Genomic DNA, 16,678 nt, shown 5'->3' with positions numbered 1-16,678 from the left:
ATAGGAAAGGGAGAGGGGTGGAAATAAGATGATTGGGAGGGAGTAGGAGGAAGGAAATGGGGACAAAAACACAATGTGTGAGAAGTAATGCACCTACTATCTGGCAAATGTAACTGTAAGCCCTCTATATATTACCCCAACAATAAAAAATAAAAAAATTTAAAGTAATTGCACTGATAAAATAAGATCACTTTTGTTGTGTCCATGTTATGGAGACAAGTCATGGTAGTGTTTGTTTTTCTCATTGTGGTTCTTATTTCTGATACCTTGGGTTCCTCTCACTGTTATATCTCCATCCTCTACCCTAATATTGCAGAAAGATTGTAGTATTAGAGTAGTGGTGTTTGTTTTATTTGTGTCACTATTGAATTTCTGAGGTGGCAAATCCAAGGTCTCACCCCCTGCCTTTGCTTCTATATTCCATCATGAGCAAAATTTATTAATCTAATCATTGAGAACTAGTCAGTGCCATCTCTTCTCATATGCAATAGACAGAATTCAAATATATTTGCATCTCCTTTGAATTTTCCTTCCTGTCGGTAGGTAACAAAGTCCCTCTTTCTACTCAATTTTTTGTAAGTAGGATATAGTTACTGGTGGTCTTCTGTCTTCGTACCTTTCCATATAATTTCTGATTATTGAATACTATTTCATTCCTTCAAGTAATATCTTTGGTTTAACCCCTTACCCTGGTATGTAAAACCAAACTCTCTTTCTTCGTAGGTTAATAAATGTCTCTACTTTCCCAAACATGGGAGCCAAAATTCTTGGGCTATCTTGCTTATCATCATTTTTCACATGTAATCACTCTACAGAATCCATCTCAATAGTAACTATTTCTAAGTCTCTTCACTCCATGATCAACCGCTAACACTCCAGACCAACGGCTGTGTTTCTAGGATTCTACAAGGCCCACTGAGTTCTTGTTCTGTTCTTGCTGTGGCTCAGATGATCCAGACACGTTTATATTTCCCCTCCCTGAGCTTGTTTGCTTTAGTCTAGTGCTCTACCATTTAAGCCACAGGTCCACTTTTGGCTTTTTGTTCATGAGTTGCAGATTGGAATCTCAGACTTTCCCTCGTGGGCTGGCTTTGAACTGTGATCTTTGATGTCAGTTTCCTGAATAGCTAGGATTACAGATGTGAGCCACCAGTGAGTGGCAAATCTTTTTTTCAAACCTGGAACCTCCCATCCTTCAAGAAGCATTACCTAATCCTCCTCATATACCTGCATCATACCCAAACTTCTCCTTTGTGACACTTACAAACATTATTAATAACCGCGGTGGAAACTATTTGTCTCATGACTCTGGGTTGTCTTATAGCCTAATCTCCAGGAGTCTGTATCTCTTACTCATCACTGTATTTCACCACTGTATCCCCAAGGCTGGGAAGAATGCTTCCCAGCTGGTGTGTGCTTAATAAAAGTGTTTGAATGAATAATCCCACTGAATGCTCTACATTTTTGCCCTATATCCCCTGAGTGTGAGGTTCCAGGTTGCACAGCTGAAATTTGTCTTGGTCTTGAAGTCCTTGCCATTCTGGATCAGATTGTAAGCTCTAGGGGGAAGAATGACACACTTCCCATCTCTCTTGTTTCAGCCAAATCACTCCACCAATAATATTATAAAATCCTATTTCCTGGTGCTTACAGACTATATGATAACTCACAGTTCTCAACAGCTGCTTTCTCATTGTAAGGATTCAGTTTTTCAACAAGATCTATCTTTACCATACTATGTTTTCCATTCTTCTTTCATTAACTGAGTGGCAATGGCTAATCACTCTATCAGTAACTATTTTAAATTTTTAATTAATTACTTGCTTAATGTTAAATAACTTCATGTGTTTGGCAAACTTATTTTGGTGTGTGTATGCCAGCGCTAGTGCTTGAACTTAGGTTTCCTCCTGTTGCTTGGCTTTTTTCAAGGCTGACACTTTCTCACGTGTCCACCCCTCCACTTCTTTCTTTTTGTTTGTTAATTGGAGATAGTCTCATGGACTTCCCTGCCTGGACTGGTGTCAAACCACAATCCCCAGACATGCATCCAATCCTAATGCTTCACTGAATCCCAAGTAAAAATGGTGACCGTTCTCATCCCATCTGTTCTCCACCAAGAAAAGGTGTCATGACTGAAAATTTTCTCAAGCTTTAGGGTTTAACAAAAACCCATTCTGAATCAAAATGCAGGATCTGCTGCATGTTCTTTCCATACACATCTGTGGTTTCCACAGCGCACAATTCAGTCTGTCATTGTCAATCCACACTGTCTTCAGAGACCGTCACCTCCAGAAGAGCAGCGGCACAATTCCTTGACTGTCTACAGTTATTACAGTATGAATGTTAGTGTCATTGAGAATGAAACAAAAAATATAAGAACAAAGGAAATTCAAATACAATTGAAGTATAACCTGGGGTTTCTCCTCCCTAAAGTATTTCATTGATATGAGCTCCAAGTTTAAACAGAAAATATGACACTTCTTTGTGGTCATGTTTATGTCTAAACCATTGGCTTCTCTTTCCATGTTTACTAAGAGAAAATTCTAGCAATTCCCTCATTGACATTTATGGTTAAAAATTGATTACAGTGATCATCCAAAATGTTCCCTCCCCTTTAAGATGTCATATCTGTAATTGTAGCTGTTGATTATTGCCTTTTCTTTCAGCGTTTTAAGAGTATTCCCATATCTGTGGTTTTACTGTCTGTGGTTTCAGTTACCTCTGAGAAACACCATGGTCTAAAAATATTAAATGGAAATTTCTAGAAATAGCAATTCATGAATTTTAAATTGTAGGCCATTTTGAGTTGCTTAATAAAACGCTTGAGACATCCTCCTCCATTCTCCCAGAGCATGGATCATCCTTTTACCCAAGTATGAGCGCTGTATATGCTACTTATCGTGTCATCTGTCATCAGCTTTACTACTGTGGCATCTCAGTACATGTGTTTAAGTCATTCCTACATCATAGCCTAACACCACAACACAAAGCCACTGCCACTGTCCTCACTTCATTCTTTACACGGACCCTGTCTCCCATGATCATAAGGATAAATGGCTCTTATGTATAGATCACATTTACATTTTATCACAATATTATTTTTTTGATTGGTCTAGGACTTGAACTCAGGGCCTAGGTGCTGTCCTTGAACCTCTTTTGCGTGAGGCTAGCACTCTGCCACTTTGAGCCATAGCGCCACTTTTGATTTTTTGGTGGTTAACTGGAGATAAAGTTTTACACACTTGCCTGCCCGGGCTGGCTCTGAACCATGATCCTCAGATCTCAGCCTCCTGAGTAGCTAGGATGGCAGGCGTGAGCTACCAGGGCCTGGCTTAACTATTCTATTTTTTATCATTAATTACTGTTGATAGTTTACCTAACTTATAAGTTAAACTTTACCATAGCTATTTATGTATAGGAAAAAAATATCTGCCTACAAGTTCATATATCCATTGGAGGGGTCTTAAAACATATTCCCCACAGATAAAAGGGAACTCACATAGGCACTGAGGAAATGAAGTCAATATAGAACTCAAACACTTTTTTATTTGAATTCTGCATGCAATTTTGGCTATCAACTCATTGACTTATTAAATGAAAATAGTAATGACTTCTGTACCTATGATAAAAAAGCTGTAATATCAAATAAGATGTCATTTGTGAACACAATAAATTGGAATGCTATATACATTAAACTAATGTTGATGTCACATCATGCATTTAACTTTTATATGATAACTTCAAAATTAAATTGCGATTAAGATTAAAATGTGACCAATACCTAATATTTTTAAATATTTCCCTTCATACTTAAAAAAAACTTCTTTACCAATCTCTGATGGAACATCTTGAATTTAATGGATAGTGAACAAATGAATTATTGGATGAGCTTTATCTTTTCATCTGAGCATTTTTATTAGTTTATTCAATTATTTTCTTCGTGTGTGTGTGTGTGTGTGTGTGTGTGTGTGTGTGTGTGTGCGTATGTGTGTGCCATACTGGACCTTGATATCAGAGGGTGCTATTCCTCAGCTTTTTCACTCAGTGTTAGTACTCTACCACTTTCAGCTTTTTGATGGTTAATTGGAGATGAGTCTCATAGACTTTTCTACTTAAGGTGGCTTTGAACCATGGTCCTCAGATCTCAGCTTCTGTGTAGCTAGAATTACAGGGTAAGAAACCAGTTCCCATCTATTGGGGTATTTATTTTAATTAAGCAACATCTCAAGTTAATTTCCAATAGACATTAACAAGTACCAAGTACTATAAAGCAATTGATTTCCAGTAGAACTTCAGACCTCAAAGATCAAAGATGCACCACTGTGAAGTACCAGTCTGAAGAAAAAGTCATGTTAAAAAGAAAGAAAAAAAAAGGCAAGGTGACACCAGGCTGGGATCTAGACTTCTGGCAGAGCATTCATATTAGAAAAGGCTCCCACAGTGGTACACTTCTATCAGAGACAGCAGCCTGCTCTCACCATCTGGGTATAATAAATGAAGAATTGGAGTCATAAAAATTGCTACCCAATTTAAGATGCACAGTATTGCTTTTCTCAAACTAACTGCCCCTGGCAGTTCTAGTTAATACTTCCGTTCAAAATTAAAAAAAAAAAATCTTAAAAGCCTCTTAAAGTGACATTTAAAATAATTCGGAAACAATGCTAAGACAATCTTATTTACATCCAACTTCCTGTGAGATATGATTGTGTAAGCATACCCCTCCCCATTTATCCTCATTTAAGGGAGACCTGCTGAGAAGCCTGGAGAAGATGCAATTAGTGTTCGGAATAAAACCAATGCTGGGAGGATGTCCATTTTAGATGTCTTCACGGAGGAGTCACAACAATTTGACCAAAAGGAGCCCAGTTCCACACAAACCCAGTGACATGCACCTGATGGTATTTGAAAGGTACGCTTGCAAAGTTTTTATCTTTGCCAGACAATATCTCATGATTTACGTCCAGGCAGGTGAAGATGAATAGATACTATTCCAGGTTCCTCAAAAGAAAATGTGCTCTACCTAGCATGGCTCTATTACCTCCCATTCTGCCAGCTACTGGCTTGAACCAAGAGCAAGATTTGAAAAAAAAATGTTGTTCTTCAAAAGCAATGGGAACAAAATCACAAGTAGGAAAAAAAATTAAAAACCAACAACGTAAAAATCGAAATCATATGTTCATCAAAAATGATAAAAATATCTGAAAGAAATAAAAATGTCATGATGTACAATGGGAACACAATTAGCAACCCTTTGTCATATATAGGATATGAAATTTGCTGAGAGATTTTACATAGTCTTACTACACCAAAAGGAAAAAAAGGGTGAATAAAGGAGATGCAAGGTAGCTAGAGTAATTATATCAAAATGTTGGCATGTCACGTAACATTTTATATCTTAAATATATTTTTAAATTTGATTATACCCAGATAATGCTAATAACATTACTTCCACACAAATAATCACAAATTAAAGTAAAATATTATGCTTCAGTTATTAAATTGACAAAGATTTGAAAATGATGGTGTAATTAGAACTTTGCACCCAAGGCTCTGCATTTACAGATACATCCAATTGCATACCAAAAATGTTCAGAGAAAAATTATGTCTATACTACACATTTATCATTAGTCCCTAAACAATGCAATATGGAAACTATTTACAAGGTATTTGTGTTATATTAGGTAGTATACCTAAGCTAGAGGTGATTTAACATATACAGGAACAAATGCACAGATTATAGAAAAATACTATAGTGTTTTATTTAAGAGACTTGTGTCCATAGCTTTTGAGTTCTAAGAGGGATCCCTGGAATCAATCTTCTCAGACACTGAAGGATAACTTCACTGGTTTTACTGAAAACACATACAATAAGATAGAAACTCTATAATTAATAGTAAATGTATAAAGTTAACTATTCTGAAATCATTGTGACTGTGAATATTTAGAGCTTCAGAAAATCTAGTGAAGCTTTATTCAACCTAGGACATTCATTTCAGGTACTATTTGTGTAGAAAAGAACGTTATTGTAGTTTTTTAAACTTTTTATTTTATTTTTTGCAGGGGTGGAGGGCAGTCCTGGGGCTTGAACTCAGGGCCTGAGCAATATCCTTGGGCTTTCTCAAGGCTAGAGTTCTGCTACTTGAGCTACAGCACCACTTGCAGCTTCTTCTGTATATGTGATACCCAGGAATCGAAACTGGGTCTTTGTGCATGATAGACTAGCGCTCTACCACTAGGCCAAACTCCCAGCCTATAGCTTTTATACAAGAGTGAAAACCTGTAGCCTAAATGATAATAGCAAATGAACAGGGATTTCACAGAATCTTAGAAAACAATGATTTTTCAGGAATAATTTGATTTCAATAGAAAATAACATTCTAGAGATGTAAAAATTAGGGGACCGGGAGTGTGTGCATATATATCCAGATACACACACACACACACACACACACACACACACACACACATATATATATATGTATATATATATATATATGTATCCAAAGATAGAGAAGACAGGAAGGAAATGCAACACATACCAATAAAAGGTAAAATAGGTCTACATTGTGCTTGTGGTACTAGGATCTGAACTCGGGCTCTTGGACTAGCTAGGCAGGCATTCTTCATTCTGTCACACCTCCAGTCTTTTTTTTTCAGTTGTAGGACCTGGGTGCTACCCTTGAGCTCTTCAGCTCAAGTCTACTGCCCTACTCCTTGAGCCACAGTGCCACTTCCCGTGGTTAAATGGAGATATGAGTCTCATGGTCTTTAGTGCCAGGCTGGCTTTGAACTGCAGTCCTCAGATCTCAGCCTCCTGAGTAGCTAGGATTACAGGTGTGATCCACTGCTCCCAGCTCACCTCCAATCTTTTTAATTTTAATTTTTCAGATAGAGTCTCCTGGGACAGGCTTGGACTTCTAAACTCCTCACTTCTACCTATCATACTGCTGGGATGACAGCCTTGTTTGATGAGATATGGTCTTGTTTCTTGTTTTGCCTGATCTAGCCTCAAACCATGATCCTCTTATCTTCACTTTCCAAGTAGCTGGAATTACAGAAGTGAGACACAGCATGTGGTTTATCCTTGAATATTTTCTGAATGCTTTATAAGAAATTTATCATTAAAACAAAATCCTGGTCTTCATCTCTGATCCAGTAACACAGAGACTAAAAAATAATATAAATAAATGATAAGTAAATAATAAATAAAAGATGTTGCTATGACCTATCCTTCATCTAAACCTATTTCCTACCCACGGAATTAATCAGACTAAGAAGTAAAGACCCTTCGTAGTAACAAGGATCAGAGTCTTTAATATTTTTGAAAGTATATGCAAATATTATGTAAATAAAATGTAACCATCTACAGGCAAATTGAAATAATTTCAGAATTATTAATTGAATCAAAATGTGGAGTAAATCTTGTTAGCCCAAGTACCTGAAAATGGCCCAAACAGTCCTATTTCTTTTAGTGCTACTCAAAACACTTGAGAGTATTACCCTAAAAAGATCAACACCTTGATAGTTCTTTGAAGTACAAACTGGTTTTGCTACCTTCCTTCCTCATTCTGCCGGTTTCAAAATCATCAAAGCGAAGGTCTTAAAGTGCCAGTGTCTTACAAGTAGCTTCTAATGGATTTGCTTTTCACTAATCAGAGGTAACCTGGCTTTTACATTCCTAATGATGCCTCTTTCAAAGAGCATTAAGCATGCTAACATTGGGTTTAAATGTTCCTAAATGCATCTCTGCTTTTGACCTGGGCTGTTCTGACCAGGTAATGTTCTAACATTACATCCGGATGAGAGAGCAATCCCAAGGACAGTATGTCTTCAGGGCACCCAGCCTGGAGAGGATTTCCAGGGTCACCTGCAGGCTGTCCAAAGTGCTATTCCTCTATTCTCTCCCAGAAGACTCCCAAGTTTCTTAAAGGTTCACTACTGACCAAGAGAGTAACTTTAACATTTAATCCATAGTAAAGTTAGAAAACATTCACAACTTAGGTGCTATGGTTAAAAACGGAGATCTCCCTACCCTGCACTCCAGACATTTTAATGCATTTTAGTGCAATTGGTTGAGGTGAGAGTAGGGATATGCAAAGTTCAGCTGCAGATGAGCTGCACTTTGAAAAATATTACCCAACAGAATAATATTCATCCTAGACTCAACTAGCTCGCCAGGATCACCCTCCAGATCCACTTCAATCCGCGACATGTGCTTGTACACCAGCCTTTCTCTCAGCCTGCAGTTTCCTTCTCCATTCCTGCCCCTGTCCCCATGAAATCAGCAGGATATCAAGATTTTCCCTGGATACCTCCTCTGAAGTCTGCCTGGAGATCCTGTTTAGAATTCCCTCCTTGAACTTTCTAGAACACTCACTGTCTATGCCATTTACCTTTTTTTAAATTTTTCTTTTACATTACATGAATTGCTAAAAGCTGGTCCTGTAAACCATTCGTAACTACATTTAATTGCAGTACAAATTTAATTCCATGTACAAATGGGTGTGAAAGAATAAGAAACTAAGGATATAAGTCACTCTCCTAATGAGGTTGCTGAAATTGGCTTAGTGCACGCAAGCAGAAGAGGCCTGGCCAAGAATGGGCTTCTCCATCATTTCTACGTCTAGAGAATTTTAAGTAAATTTGTATACATGCATCACTTATATTATCTAGATCAATCACATGATATGAAATATGTTCCTTATCTCCAAAGGTACCCTATAGATCAGATATAAGGATTAGTAAATTAAGGAAGTACATGGAAATTTGGTTGTAAAGTGAAGAATCAAAGCACAAACTTTGCATCTCCATCACCTAATATCAATTTCCCACCACAGGAGTGAACAGCTTGGTGTCACTAGCTTAAAGCTTCAGTTTCCAAAGGCAATGAAGAGTTCCGGATGTTTATTCCCAAAGCTTTTCACGAAAGACTGAAATGGATATAGACCCCAATGCTACACTTACTCTGAGAATCTTTTCCATCCCAGGGTTTATGATCAACTACAAAAGTCCCAACTCTGCACCAGCCATGCTCAATGCTTTGCTTGTTAACTGGGATAAATGTGCAGCACTATGACTATCTCTCAGAAGCAGCTCTGCTTCTGAAAGCTGTGCACATGGTAAGGAGGAGAACAAAGAGCTAAACTCCCCAAAGCTGGAAATTTCACCATGATTGGGGATACAAGCTAAAAGGGATTTCAATTTTCCTTCACTTCTCCCTCTCAAAAGAAACACAGAAGCTAAGTTGTTCCCTATTTTTCATGAGGCCTAAGGCTTATGCAATTTTGAAACCCTCTTTTGGAAGTAAAGTTGAAATTACAACTAAAAAAACTTGGTAGGACTCCTCCAAGATGGTAGAAGCGACAAGCTAACATAGAGCCCTGAATGAACTTCAACTCCATCAGCTTCTCGATAAATCCCCTCTGATCAATGTGTACTATCACTAAAATGTATGAAGAGATGATATTAGCATTTCCTATCTGTTGTCAGATGACTTAGGCAAGCAGTGGGTAGGTTTAGACATTAAATACCCATGATGGTAATACAAAGCATGGGATTCACTTGGGTTATAAGAATATGAATTCTACCCTACATTATCCTAAGGTTCACACCTACAATCCTAGCGAGTCAGGAAGCTGAGATCTGAAGATCATAGCCAGACCAGGCAGGAAAATCTGTGAGACCCTTATCTCCCATTAACCACCAGAAAACTGAAGTGGAGCTGCGGTTTGAAGTGGTAAAGTGCTTGATCAAGAGCAATTCTCATTCATCCTGTGCATACGGGACAACTCAAGTCAAATCCTTTTAAAAATGACCATGATCCCTTCAAAATGCTCATGCTGAAATCTTTTCTAGTGTCAGTCATGGGGCTTGAATTCACAGCTTAGGTGCTGAGCTTTTTTGCTCAAGGCTAGTGTTTGTACCACTTTGAGCCACAGTGCTACTACTAGTTTTCTGGTAATTAATTGTAGGTAAGAGTCTCATGGACTTTCCTGCCTAGACTGGCTTCTAACCACAATCCTCAGATCTCAGCCTCGGGAGTAGCTAGCACCTGACCTCATGCTGAAACCATAATTCACAAGGTGAATTATGGTTGTGCCATCTAGGTGACTCAGACACAAAGGTAGAGCCAATATGAGTGGGACTAGTATCACCAAAGAAGCCTCAGAAACATCCCCCAACCAACCCCAGGGGGACATACCACACAAAAGGGACAGAGGCCTGACCACACATCTGATCTACCAATACTTTGAGTTTGAACATCTAGCCTTCACACACCTGTAAAAAATAAAATCCAATTGTTTGCAACTCACCAAATTGTTGGCATTTTCTTCTAGCTTCCAGAACATGCTTCTTTTATTTTGTTTTTATTTTCTTCTTTGTTTTTTTAAGGCATTCAAGGACCCACAAGTTTCTGGGGTTCTAACATTTTGAGACAAAAACAGAAGTGAGTCCACAAGAGGAGACTATTACTTATTGATATAAAACTTATACATGTCTTTAGATGACAAAATTAGATGACCCATAAAATATGAAATGTCTCTACAGCGAGAGATAACAAGGCTGGTGGCATTCCCAGTACCCCACACCTTCAGAGAGCACACACTTAAGCCCCTTAAAAATTCAGTGGCAACAAAACCAGTACTGTGGATTTTAATTATATGTAAGAATATTTTCCTATAACAATGGGAATCTTGAGTCTCTTTCCTACCATAAAGTAACAGAGACTAGAAGCAGTCTAGCCCATGAAAGAAGCTATGTGGGACGGGGTGTGGGGGGTGGGGAGAGTCTAAGAAGAACTAAATAACAAATCTTTTTAAAACTGAATGAGGAGATTTTGACTAGCTTAAAATTCTTTACACTCATATTCTGATAAAGAAAAACTGTAATAAATAATTTTTAATTAACACTATTCATACTTTGCTTTATCGTGTCAGTCAAGGATGTGTTTCCCAGTAGCACACTGTATTTGTGAAATAACATTTCCATTCCAGTCTCTGATCATCACAATCAGCACTACCAGCATCCATGCTCTGTAGGAGTTCCTACATTGGTGGTCATGCTTCTGGCCATGCCACAGACCCATGTAATTCTCACCATAAGACAGCTGAGGTCTCATATAAACAGCTAGGATTTTCTTCTGTGTAAGAAAAGTATAGCAACCTGACTACCAAATCCAAAATCCTTCCTTACAGACTGAATCTCTATTACAAGGAAAATGGGCATAAAAACAATAATGATCTTTTTTCCAAGTCTTTCCGTTTTCTTACAAGTGAGGCAATTTCATTCCTTCTGATGGAAGCATAGAATTCCATTATGTATATAGACACCACATTTTCTTGATTGATTCATTGACTGAGGGGCATCTGGATTGGTTCAATATTTTAACTATAGTAAATAACACTGCAATGAACGTGGTTGTGATGGCAGCTTTAGTGTGGCCTTGTTTGTGATCGTCTAGGTAGATGCCCAGGAGTAGGATTCCTGGGTCATTTGTGACTCTTTGTTTACTCTTTTGAGGAACCTGGATACTACTCTCCAGAGTGGCTGAAGCAGTTTACACTCCTACCAACAGTGGCCATATGCCTGCCAGCATCTGTTGTTATTTGTTTTCTTGATAGTGGACATTCTAATTGGTGTGAAACAAGCCAGACCCAAAGAGCCATAGGCTCCACGGTTTCCCTCATTTGTAATAATTAGTGTATGTCTAAGATAGTCGTATCAGAGGATCACAAGAGCTCAACAGCTATGTATAGATGACCATATAAAATGATCCTAATCAAAATGAACTACAAAATATGGAAACATTTTTTAAATTTTGTATTTATTTTTTTTAATGGTACCATGTGAAGTTTCTTTTTTCCTTCATTTTTTTCCCTTTGGTTTATCCCCTATTGTCACTGTTTTTCTTTCTTTCTTTCTTTCTTTCTTTCTTTCTTTCTTTCTTTCTTTCTTTTTCTTTCTTTCTTTCTTTCTTTCTTTCTTTCTTTCTTTCTTTCTTTCTTTCTTTCTCTCTTGTGCTAAAACTTTAACTCAGGTCCTTATACTCACTTGGCTTCATTACTCAGAACCATACATCCAGTCCAAATTTTTTTGCTGGTTAATTGGAGAGGGAAACTCTTAGTCTTTGCTGCCTACACTGATGTCACACTGTGATCCTTCAGATCTCAGCCTCCTGAACAGCCAGGATTGTAGATACACCTGTTCACTACCAGTGCTCTTCCTTTATAGATAGGAAACCTTTTAGACTGTTCATACCCTTGCATACATTTATAGTACATATCTTTAGCTTCTATTTGTTTGCTTATGTTGCTGGGAATCAGATCTATGTGTGTACTTAAGAAATGCTCTACCACTGAGATATATAACTTAGCTCTTGGCTTTTTGAGATAGAATCTCACTATGTTAGAACAGGTTGGCCTCTAACTCAAGATCCTCTTAACTTAACCTCCCCAGTGCCAGTGTTATAGGCATGACCTACCATAACTTGCTTAAAATTTTCTGGTGTTTATAGTACTTGTTAATCTCTTCATCAAACATTAATTGAATTGTCAGAAGAGATATCCATATTTAAAAGCATACAAGGTTCAACAAGAAAAGCTTAGTATACATGAATCCAAGATCATTGCATTTATCATCAATAATGTTCTTCACATGTGATACCAAAATGAGACTGTGGGATCACATGCATTGGTGAGCCAAGTATGGGTTTGAATTTTTTTTCAGTCTTGGGGCGTGAACTCTGGGCCTGAGTGCTATCTCTGAGCAGATCAGCTCAAGGTTAGTGCTCTATCACTTGAGCCACAGCGCCACTTCCAGTTTTCTGGTGGTTAATTGGAGATAAGTCTCGTGGACTTTAGTTCCCTGGGGTGGCTTTGAACCTCAATTCTTAGATCTCAGCCTTCTGAATAGCTAGGATTACAGGCATGAGCCACTGGCACCCAGCTTGAGCTTGAATTTTCACCACATTTAATGACAAAAAATTAGTTACATATAAAGGAGAGACAAAATAGCAAAAGGAGCCAGGTACCAATGGCTACACTTCTTACCTATTATTCAGGAGGCTGAGATCCAAAGATCACTGTTCAAAGAGAGCATGGAGCTCGTATCTCCAATTAACCAAAAAAACAGAAATGAATCTGTGGCTCAAGTGGCAGAATGCCAACACTGAGCAAAATGCTAAGAGATGGTGCCCAGGCCCTGAGTCCAAACACCATTACCTACCCCACCTTCCCTACACACAAAAAGCAAAGGAATGTTCTTGTTAGCAAAAAAAAAAAAAAAAGCTGGTTTTGAACATTCTTTGTGGTGGTAATTACCACGAGAAGAACTATTCAAGTTTGGAAAATTGTCTGAAAAAGAGGACAATTTTGTGCTCTGAGCTAAACTGTGTAGAGAACTTGCTATGTGACCTTGGACAGTTCACTCTCCACCTGTTTCACCTTCTCCTGTTTGGCAAGGATTTGTCTTACAGCATCCTGGCCCTGAACTTCTGAAAGTGTGCTGAGGCAGAGCAATGTTTACAACAATGTATCCAAAATGGAATGTAGTTTTTCATTTCCCTCCTGGGAAATCCCATGTCAGGGGATAGGTATAGGAAGCCTGTAGAAATTTGAATCTGGATTTTACAAACGAAATTTCCATGTACCTCTTTCACTTGCCATTAGGTGAAGTAAGCAGTTCCACTTCAACTTAGTTATTCCAAAATCACAAGCTAGCTTTGAAATGCCAATATCCACCATTTAGTACGCTCTCCAAAACCCAACACGAAAACATTTGTCCTTACGTTATGATTTCACCTGGTGGCTTTCATTTTCCCCAACATAAAGACAGGGTGAAGCAAAGTAATAGAAAAATAGAAAACATCTTTGTCGGAAAATGAGATTGCAGCTGTGTAACTGGAGCACACAACCATAAATCAGAATGTCAAATCCAAAACACATGACTTTCTGCAAGTTCTCCATGTGTGCACTAATGTGATTACAGCCTGGTTGCTATTATGATTTAAAACAAAGTCTTTCATGCTACAAACAAAATGCGGAATGTGAGCCGCCTGGGGGGAGAGGGCTGGGAGTTAGCTAGTGACATACCCCTGTTTGTCATTGAGGTGGGCTACATTATTTCAAGTCCTCCGTTGTCAGGTGTGAGAGAGCAAGGGTCTAGGAGAAGAGCCTTGGCAGAGGTCTTCCCATGAGGGACAAATTAACCAGTGGAGCTCAGCTCAGCTTGACAATTTGAAATTAGCTTCATTCTCCCTTGCACCCATCTACACCTCCCTCCCACCCCCCTTCCCAGCCGGCCCCACAACCAAAGCAGGATCCCGAAGCCAAATACAAAGATTACAGAAGTCATTCTTTCCTGCCTATCACATAAACAAATGGCCCAGCTGTTATTGCTAAGATTCCAGTTTTAAACTTGGACTTTCTTGTATAAACTTCAATGTAATGGTATTTAAAGTGTCATAGGCAATAAGCATCTAATCCTACTCAATAAATTGTAGGCTCGTTGCAAGAACTCTGAGAGCTGTTAGAGACAGCTGTGCTTTTTTTGTAATTTAAGTCATTTCCAAATTGGGCAGCTCTCCAGGTGTATTTTCAGACAAACAATGTATGCGAGGAGCAGGGGCGAAGTGATGTCTTGAGTTTTTCAGCAATGGGATAAACACAAAAGACTAAACATTAAGGTATAAAGTGGTAAACCCATGGGATCCCATTACTGTCAGTTGGGCAGACTGATGTGGGGTGCTGACAAACTATGCCCCTTCATTTGTTCCAGTAATGGGGCTTGAACTCAGGGCCTAGGTACTATCCCTTAGCTTTTTGCCTCAGGATTAGAACTCTATCACTTGAATCACTGCTCTATTTTGGGCTTTTTGGAGTTCAGAGTCTCATGGACTTTTCTGTCCAGGCTGGCTTTGAACTATAATCCTCAGATCTTCATTTCCCGAGTAGCTAGGATTACAGATCTGAAACAGTGCCTGGTTCCCAGGGACCTTTTATGAACATCATTCCTCTAGTAACAAGTTGGTGGCCTAAAATCATACTTGGGTACCAGGATAGAAGATGATAATTTAGGATTTGATGAATCATAACTATCAATTTCAGGAGCAAAGACACAATCTTAAAATAGAAAACAAGTCCTTGCATACTGATATTTCAAGCATCACAGCGGAATTGGTAGTACTTCTGAGGAACAAGTCATAGCAGGATCATAGAATAAGAAATTACAAGAAGTCATTTCATGCAGTTCACTGTTTCTAAGGAGCTCCATAATGAATGTATTTAAAAGTAAATTGGTAGCTGGGTATGGTAGTTCACACCTGTAATCCCAGCCACTCTGGAGGTAAGAGGATCGTGAAATCAAAGCCTCGCCTGAGCACTCTTAGCAAGACCTTATTTCAAATGCACAATATAAAGCAAAGGGGCTAGTGGGGCATAGATTAAATGGTAGAGCACTCAGCATGCCCTAGGCTCTGGGTTCAGTTCCCAACACCCCACACATTAACTGGTCATTATTTTATTACCACTAAGCATTAACTGAATCTTCTATCAAATCAAGGAGTTCTGAGTAGACAGGGTAGACAGGGCACAATTCCATACCCTCCCCACAAGCTGACTTTTCTACAATCAGCAGACATACTGGAGTCCAAGCCCAGGCCTAACTTCCTAGCTGTAGGTTGGTAATCATGCATGGTTTTTAGGAAGGCAATGTGCACTGCAAAGTTTTGTCTTCCAGAGCCAATTCTAGAGCCCTATGGCTGCAACGTTCATCTCACCTTAGTATTGTTTTTGTTGTTGTTTGTTTGACCAGCAGTTGGTTTGTGCCTCCAAGAGCTTGCCTACTTTTCTTCTACCTATGGGAGACACTGCATTTCTTCTCCTCTCGGTGTATTTGATGTCTACCTCATTGTCAACAGTGAAGGGGAAAAAAAGAGCAAAGCTCAAGGAAAACATAAATCACCAGCCTGGAGCCCACAGGCTAGCTCCCTCGAGTGCTTCTGTGGTGGGTTGAACTTCATCATAGACAAACTAGGCCTGAAAAGAATCAACACCTCTTTTAGTTGCTGGAACATAATACAAGTTCACAGGTGGAAGGAGTTTCAGGCAATGACTTGGGATTAATCTTGGCCCAGGTGGACAGTTGAATAGCTACACCTACTCCCAAGCCTCTTAGAAATAACCTTCTGGATCCCTGCCCAGATCCCTGCCCCCCTCCACCCACTCCACAGGACAGCTCCACTCGCATTCCTCCAAAATGTTCAAGCTTAAAACTTGACAATTACAATTCCCCGCACCCACAGATTCCAGCGGTGCTCCTACTGTTCCCCTTGGAGAATTGAAAGCTCAGATCAGTCACCTCAGTGGAACAGTTGACCTTAGAGAAAGGCCCAGCTCCACTTGCTTCTAGTCCCGAAGAGCAAAACGCCTCAGGCTTTGTTCGGTTTTCAGAGGAAGCTCAAGAGCTCTGCATAGATTAAAGACCTAAACATGTCTAGAAACAACTAATCTCTCAGTGTCACTTCAAACAAGGACAGCATACCAGACACATGGTATTTATCAATCAATTAGGCCCTCAGCTAGCCAACCTATGGAGTCCTGGTTCTCTTCTTGAAAAAGTCTCTAAAAGCCTACAAAAATACATTCAGAGATGCAGACATGGTGTGCAGAATTTTGTTTG

At 39.0% G+C, this 16,678-nt stretch overlaps 1 long non-coding RNA gene across 1 annotated transcript in view; it reads right to left on the bottom strand.

Annotated features, from left to right (window-relative positions):
• LOC150055159 (uncharacterized) overlaps positions 1-15,840 on the bottom strand; it is a 32,574-nt gene extending 16,734 nt beyond the window's left edge. Inside the window, exons 1-2 of the long non-coding RNA XR_016537684.1 lie at positions 15,777-15,840; positions 10,315-10,423 (exon numbers count right to left, since the gene is read on the bottom strand). This is a non-coding gene — a long non-coding RNA (uncharacterized LOC150055159). The remainder of the gene's footprint in view (positions 1-10,314; positions 10,424-15,776) is intronic.
• Positions 15,841-16,678: the final 838 nt, after the last annotated feature.

Source organism: Megascapheus bottae, chromosome 14 (assembly GCF_031878675.1).
Source record: "Megascapheus bottae isolate mThoBot1 chromosome 14, mThoBot2.hap1, whole genome shotgun sequence".
NCBI classification, from domain to species: Eukaryota; Metazoa; Chordata; class Mammalia; order Rodentia; family Geomyidae; genus Megascapheus; species Megascapheus bottae.
The sequence above is the reverse complement of the archived record's forward strand: the minus strand, read 5'-3'. Positions and strand labels throughout refer to the sequence as shown.